The sequence below is a fragment of the Aquila chrysaetos genome (assembly GCF_900496995.4).
Source record: "Aquila chrysaetos chrysaetos chromosome W unlocalized genomic scaffold, bAquChr1.4 W_unloc_3, whole genome shotgun sequence".
NCBI lineage: Eukaryota > Metazoa > Chordata > Aves > Accipitriformes > Accipitridae > Aquila > Aquila chrysaetos.
Genome location: NW_024470323.1, coordinates 3,687,012 through 3,695,594, shown reverse-complemented (window position 1 = coordinate 3,695,594; position 8,583 = coordinate 3,687,012). Strand labels below are relative to the sequence as shown.

General features: G+C 43.7%; 1 pseudogene; it reads right to left on the bottom strand.

The window, feature by feature from the left end:
* The window catches only part of LOC121232414, a 250,283-nt pseudogene that overhangs the window by 215,139 nt on the left and 26,561 nt on the right, over positions 1-8,583 (bottom strand).

Here is an 8,583-nt window from a genome sequence, read left to right as displayed (position 1 = left end):
AGGGAAGCTTCTAGCATCTTCTCAGAGGAGTCACCCCTGCAGCCCCCTCCCCTGCTACCAAAACCCCACCACACCAACCCAATACATCTTTCCTATCAGAAGATTCATTTTTTTTCCACCACTTTACCATCCTTATAGCTATAAGATCCTTATCTCTGTCTACCCCAGCTTCCATTTTTCCCCTTTTGCCACTATTCATCTGAAATGCAGTCCCTCTCTTTATTTTGACCCCAAACTCTTTGACCTCTCTATCCTGTCTCCTCCACAAATCAGTTCTCATCATTTGAATCGAGCCTCTTCTTCCACATGTCCAGGCCCAGAATCACATCACAGGTAAGATGTGGTTAGTTCAGCACCCAGAAGAATCCACAACAGTCTTGAGCCAGCACTGCAACACAGTCCACGAGGACAAGAATGCTTTCATTGTAGAGTGCATCAAAAGAATTGGAGCATGTGTTACTAGATTTTTTCAGAGTTTGTAAGTTTGGCCAATTGAGTGGATTTTAGTAAGAATAGCAAAAGACAGTCACTGCATGCATACCTTTACACCACTAAGCATCTCGTCTCCAAGGGACAGCAGCACTAGAACTTTTTAGAGAAAAGGCTAGGAGAGTTTATCATAGACAAAATAAAGGTTGGATCTTCTTTTGGTTTTGGAACTGGTTGAGACACTTTCGGTCAAGTTTCTTTTGAAAGAAGTCAGTTTTAAGTGGGAATACCCTGTGAAAAACTAAGCCAAAATACCTAATTTTGACCAAATTACAACAGGTCTAACAAAACTGCTTTAGGGAAAAGGAGTAGACCAAACAACTACTTGAAATACCTAATTTTCCTTAATTCTGTGATAATAAGTATTTGGCAACCCTGACAACAGGCTAGCCTATTTATGATTCACAGCGTGCTCATCGGGGTGGTCCTCCATTAACTGTATGCCCTAGTAAAGACTACTCAAATTTTAAAGTTTCAACTGCAATGGAAGGATAGAACTGACTTCAAGTTTGCATGAAATTTTAGTCGTTGTTCCCTAGCCAGACAGCACTGATTAATTCTAAAGCAAATGTAAGCTTAGGCTGCAGACAGATATTGTTTTTTCACTACTGTGAAGTTACTCAAAGTTTTGTAGTGAGACCACTGCATACCACCTACTACTCCCCTACCCCCCCCAAATCTTTTGTCATAGTTTATCAGGAATGAATTCAAACAGATGAGTCCACATAGCTTCTCAAAAAAAAAAAAAAAAAAAAAAAAAAAAAAAACAACCACAACAAAATGCGGAAAATCTGCCTTTAAAGTAGGGATTTCAAGCACACAAAGCATATCTTTGCTGCAAGAGTCTTAATGAGGAAAAAAAACCCACAACAACAAACAAAACACATGTTTCTGAAAAAAAACAACACACTCCCCATGCTATTCAAATTAGACCTTTACCATGTTGACATTACACTTCACTGGATAGCTGCAGTTATATCAGAAGCACCATTTTATTATTGTAGGGTAATTTTAAATACTGGGCTAGATAAAGTAATTTTATAGAGAATAAATTAGCTTTGGGGGAGGGGAAAAAAAAAAAAGAAAGAGGTAGGTAAAATTGATTTTACCAGACTTGAAGGTTTTTTCATATGGTATTATATCCCTGATATCTTATTTGCAAGTGAACTGTGTACACTTGAGAAGAACTTGAAGAATTTCAAGTTGCTGTACTTGAAAATAGCCAGAATCTGTATTCAAATTTGACAAGTCATTTCTACCATTTCTTGTCTCTGCAACAAGCTTTAAGATAAAAAATTAACTGATCAGAGGTACATTGAGGATCTTGATTCATTCATGTATGATAGGCAAGTATTGCAGTAGTTAAAATTATATTGTTTTAAATTGTTTTATATTTCTAGGTTTTACAGTTTTATGAAATGTAAAATTGCATGCATTAACCTTCTGCCATATCTACCAGACTTCTGAAAAAGTATTCATGCTTGTGCAATCTATTTCTAGTAAAGTAAAAAAAAAAACCCACAGAAACAACAATAACCCCCCCCCACAACCCCCCCCCAAACCCACAAAAAACCAAGCAAGCATGCCTACTTCCCAGTAGCAAATAAACCTCAGATGAATTAGTGAAAGCTTTATGTGAATAAATTAAAAAAATATTAATCAGGAACATACATCCCACCCACATTCATGAGCTGACTGAATACACAAGATGTATTTAAGAGCCATTAGATGTGACTACAACTCTTACATTGATTTCACTGAAGTCAGTATTTTGTTGAGTATTACATCAGATTTAATATTTTCCAGGAACTGTTCCATGCCCAGCTAAGCTTGTTGATGTGTATATTATTTAGTACAAACAGACCAAATTCTTTCTATCAATATAAGTGCCACTGTGCTACAAAGGATCTTCTGGGTCATCAAGGGCAATCCCCTGCTGACAGAGACAACATATCACTGAATTCCTTTCATAAGCCAACCAAGCTCTGTCATAAAAAAGCTTTTCTTTTGTTAAGCCTTCCAGTGCTAAACTGTGAAATATGATTGCTTGAATTTTCAAGAACCCTCCTCTAACTTCATGTTTAAGTTTGTGGACTGTTATCTCCATTTATTTCTGTTCCAACACTGACCTATAGCTTGAACAGTCCCTTTTTGTCTCAGCATTGTCTCTTCCCCTTTTCACCTTACCACAATCTCAACCTACTTCTATATGGCCAGTCACTATTCATAAACATACGCACACACACTTTAGTCCCTTCTCAGAAAATAGATTCTCCAGGGCCCCCATCATCTTAAGTAGACCTTCTCTACAACTTTTGTCACTAACTTCATTTTTTATTTGAACAAGGGATGACTCAGGACTGAAAACAGTATTGCACACTAGGTTTCATCAATGTTTTTAAAAATAGCATTAGTATCCTCCCTATTTGAAATACGGTTCCTGATAAATCACATACTATTTGCTTTTGCTGTAGTTGCAGCACTGTCTCTCCTGTGGGAGAATTTGTGGGAGAAATTGTGGGAGGACGAAGGAAACTGCACAAGGCACAACTGTTGTTGTAAGTTTGCTAACTGCACAAAGGCACAATTATTATGAGCTTGCCGAAGAATGCACAAAAAGTAGAACAAGGTCGGGCGTACGTGACTGATAACAGGAGGGCGACGTGACTGAAGACAGAGTGCAAGACAGCATGCAGGCGGAGGAAACTATTCGCGTGATTAGAGGACTTTAGACTATTGTTTAAGCGCGTGAACGGCACATGTTAACCAATCAACAAATGGCTTATGCGTGAGTAGATACTAGAAACATATATAACCGAGTGTTGCGCAGTTAATAAACGGAGAAATCGTTTGATCCACAGTATCTGTGTTGGTCCGTTTTCTCCCCAGGGCGAGTCCCTGGCGATGTGTCGGTTTCCCTAGATTGTCGCAGCGGAGAAAGTGCGACAAGTGGTGACCCCGACGCGGACGCGGAGTGTGCGAGTGTTTTGTCTGGCCAGGCGATTGGAAGAGAGCCCTCGGGGCGATCCTGCCGGTGACGATGGCATCCATCGGAACAATTATTAAGGTATTAAAGGCGGTAGGCAGGGATGTGGACTGTGGAGTGCATACGGCTCCAGTCACGAGTCTCATCCAGTGGATGATACAACGGGGCTTCATAGTAAAGACGGGAGAGATATTTGACGCGTCGCGGCTGCGGGCTGCGCGCGAGGAGTTGGTGGAGGAGTGTTTGAGTGGAAAGAAAGGAGCTGCGGATAAGCTCGCAGCTCTTGGTTCAGTGTTGACCGTATTGAGGAAGGGGAGAGAGGCAAAGGCGGTTTGGATGGCGGCTACAGCGGTGTTGCGCGGAGAGGCGAGTAGAGAGGTGCTTGATTTGTTAGAGGTACAGGCTGACAAAGAGAGTAAAGGTGTTACTGGAGTCGGAGGTGAGGAGATGTTGGGAAAACAAGTAGAGAGACTGGAAAGAGCGGAGGATGCTCCGGACGCCTTGGCGTTTCCAGTCTCTTGCGGGCAACCAGAGGATTCTTTTTTTGGGTATCCACCCCTTCCCCCGCCAGGATTGTTTTCACATGAGGCAGAGGAGCCCTCTAAGTATGTCCCGCCAGCGAGTAGTACGACCACGGGTCCTAGTGCACCTCCGGTGTCTATGATGGAGGTAGATTCGGATGAAAAAGACCGTTGCATTAGAAAGAAATTGCAAGCAGAAGCAGTTCCATTGCCAGACTTGGATGAGGAGAGTCCACCGAATGCAAAACAGAATCAGATCACTGACGTAACGGAGGTTTTGACGAAATTTAAAAATTTAGTGGCGACTATTGAACAGACAGTACAGCATGCTCAAAGCGTTGTAGATCGTGCGGCACATTAGATTACAAATTAGTAAAGGAATGGCAGACGAGCTGTAGAGATGCTGGATTGAATGGCCCAAGGACGCGAGCTCTGTTAGATGTGATTTATGCTCAGCCGTTACTGCCCTTTGATTCGAGACAGCTGGCGCGTGCAGCACTTACGGCACCTTTGATGTGCCTCTGGGAGCAGGCGTTTAAAGAGGAAGCAGAAGCGGTTGTTTTGGACGCTCTTACTCCAGGACACGATTTAGTAGGGGTCTCTATGGCGCAGTTAACGGGGACCGGAGATCATGCATCCCCTCAAAATCAGGCCGGTTTGCGAGGTCGGGTGATAACAGCTTCTTCAAAGTGTGCTAGAAATGCATTTATGAAGGTCAGTAAGTTTGAAAAGAAGAGTCCCGTATACAAAGGTTATTCAGAGACTTAATGAACCATATCAGGATTTCTTAGAGCGTTTGCAAAAGGCGGTGGAGGTAGCAGACATACCGGACGAGGTTAAGCCAGTTCTTGCGAAAGAATTAGCTCGTACACAAGCAAATGACCAGACAAGGCAAATTTTATCGCAATTGCCAGCAAAAGCTTCAGTAGCAGATATGATTAAATGGGTGTTAGAAGCAGAAGCTCAAACCGCAGCGGCACCTGTGGTTGCAGCAGTTACAGCTGTACTTCGCAATCACACAAATAACAACCCGAGGAAAAACATCTGTTTTGGTTGTGGGGGAAGCGGTCACGTTAGAAGCCAGTGTCCTTCAGTGTCTAGAGCCAGTCTGGGCAGGACGCCAAATTCAGACCAACAAAGGAGTTGTTTCCGCTGTGGGAAGTTAGGGCATCTTGCAAAGCAATGTCGCATGACACGGGCCAGGGAACATCAGGGAAACTACAGGGGCGGTCCCAGCACGGGGCGGGCGGGGCTGCCGGAGAACAATCCGTCCTGTCAAGCATATCCCGTAGAATGCCGAGAATCACCGACGATTGGACAGCAAAAGGACGAGCTCCTGCCCTGGAAGATCACAACCGACGGCCTTTAAGAACAACCACAGGGGTTTGGGTGGGCCAACCCACAACGATAACTTTGAAGGGAGGAGGATCAGGAGAGAATGTGGGTGGCATTCTAGTGGGCAATGGGGCTCATAAATGGGGGGTTGATATTATTCTGGGAATGTACAATGAAACAAATGACACGATACAAGCCACTATAGTTCCCCTCACTGAAATACCAATGTATATTCCAGAAGATACTTTTATGGCTCATTTAGTATTGGATATGTCAACATGTCCTATGATTGGATGTCTTTTACAACCAGTGGGCGAACAATGGGGACAGAGCATTCAAATTCGAGCCCTTTTAGACTCTGGGGCTGATGTCACTGTGATTCCCCAAGAAATATGGCCCTTGGAAGAGATTAGTGTCTCCGTGACTGGGGTTGGTGGCAGTCAAGGTACCCGAAAAAGTATTTTACCCATCCAAATTCAAATATTGGGAGATAGAGATCATCACCCGTCAACTGTGATCAGACCATTTGTGTTAAAAGGGCTTCCTTTACCTCTGTTGGGACGAGATGCTATGCAAGGTCTATCGCTTCACATAGTTTCTGATCCACAATTGAACACTGATCCCCATTTTTCGTAGGGGCCGCTGGCCAATTCCCGCCAGCCATAGCCATGAATTGGAAGACCCAACAGCCGGTGTGGGTTGACCAGTGGCCCCTTCCTCAGGAAAAATTGTCTCAATTACAGATATTAGTACAACGAGAAGTAGAAAAAGGACATTTAGTCCCAACCACCAGTCCATGGAATTGCCCTGTGTTTGTCATCCAAAAGAAGTCAGGTGCCTGGCGTCTTTTGCACGATCTTAGGGCAGTCAATGCTGTTCTTGAAGACATGGGACCATTGCAACCAGGCCTGCCCTGGCCGTCCATGTTACCCCAAGACTGGCCAGTTGCTGTAATTGACATAAAAGATTGTTTCTTTTCTATTCCACTCCATCCGGATGATCAACCCAGATTTGCGATGACGATCCCGACGATCAACAATCAAGAACCAGTACAGCGTTACCATTGGACGGTGTTACCACAGGGGATGAAAAATTCCCCAACTCTGTGTCAGTGGTTTGTTTCTCGCGCGTTGCGTCAGTTTCGAGATACACATCAAAATTGGGTTCTCTATCATTATATGGATGATATTTTGCTATGCGGGGAGGGAGACATTAACACAACCTTAAAACACTTGGTTCAAACTCTTAAGGAGCATGGTCTAGAAGTAGCACCTGAAAAAGTACAAACAACTGTTCCAGTGAAATATTTGGGAACACTCATTCAGAAACGAGCAGTCCAGCCTCAAAAACTACAAATTGAACACCAAGTGTCAACCTTACACGACCTACAGGTGTTGGTTGGTAACCTACAGTGGTTAAGACAATTCATTCCCATAACACACAAGGAGTTACAACCCTTGTTAGCAGATTTAGCAGGAACCCCAGATGCCGCAGCTCCTCGCACATTGACAGACACACAAAAGGCTGTGTTACAACAGATAACTACTAAACTAGCTCACAAGAGTCTCAGCCGTTATACCCCAGAAATCCCATTAGAATTGCATATAACTATGCAACGAGAAGGAGCAAACGGACTAATATATCAATTCATTGATTCACGGGTATGTCCTTTGTTATGGCTGTATACCAGTTATCCCAAACAAGCTGCACCACAATTTTTAGTAGCATTGGCAGATGCAATCTCTCGAGGACGACGACGAACGCAGCAGTTATCAGGAAGAGATCCTAAATTTATTTCAACATCTGTTAGTCCCCGTAATTTTGAACAGTTACTAATGTTTGATATGTGTTTACAAGCAGCCTTAGCAGATTTTATGGGGCAAATTATCCCGGCTAGGGGTGACCCTCTCATTAAGAGTCTATTATCATCAACCTTCAAACCACAAACACCCATTTCAGAGAAACCCCTCCAAGGCCTCACTGTGTTTACAGATGCCTCTGGAACGACTCAACAGGCAGCTATAGCCTGGTTTTTGGACAATCAATGGCATACCAGAGCTTGGAAAAGCCAAGGATCTGTACAAATTTTAGAATTACATGCTGTGTTAACTGCTTTAACGACTTGGCCTACCATCCCTCTAAATATTGTAACAGATAGCGAATATGTGTATAACTTAACACAGCGATGTAAACAAAGTTTACCGGGGGGGACTGGACCTGCTCGGGAACTTTTGTCAGTATTAGAGAAAAGACAAGAACTTGTATTTTTTGCACATATTAACAGTCACACACAAATACCAGGCGCTTTGACGGGGGGAAATGCTCATGCAGACAAAGCGGCAGGAACCCTCATTCAGACAGTAGGTGTCCCCATTTTACAACAAGCCAAACTTTCTCATGAATTTTTTCATCAAGGAGCTAAAGCACTAGCAAGACAATTCCGACTACCCCTGTCTGATGCTCGAGCAGTGGTCGCTTCTTGTCCACACTGTCGTCAAACTAACTCCTGGACATGGGGAATTAACCCCCGAGGTCTACAACCAAATCAAATTTGGCAAACAGACATCACAGTCTATGAACCTTTCAAACCCCGGAAGTATTTACACGTTACTATAGATACTTGCAGCGGCTATATTTGCCCTACTGCCGAAACTAAAAGTAACGCCACAGCCACCATACGACATCTTTGTCACGCCATCAGTGTCTTAGGGATTCCCCAAGAGATAAAAACAGATAATGGCCCCAATTATGTTAGTTCTCGAGTTCGCGAATTTCTGAATAAGTGGGGCATCTCACATATAACCGGAATACCCTACAATTCTACAGGACAAGCAATCGTTGAACGAGCCCATCAAACCCTAAAGACACAGTTAGACCGTCTTAGGGAGGGGGGGAAGGTACCTGTAAGCTATCAAAATGAACTGTTAGCCAAGGCCTGCGTGGTAATAAATCATATGCCACGAGGCAACTCAGATCCATCTCAGCATCACACTGCGGCACAGCGACATTTTTCTACCGCATTGCTATCTGACCGTACGCTGGGAGCACCAGTTCGGTATCAAGATCCAATCACGATGGAATGGCAAGGGCCGGTACCCATTTTACAATGGGGGCGAGGATACGCCTGTGTCCAAACAGACTCAGGACCCAGATGGGTACCGGCCAAATGGATCCGACCAGATGTACAAGGAACCAATAAGGATTAACAGCCTACAAAGTGATACCCCCAAAACTGCGAGGAGGACTCTCTTC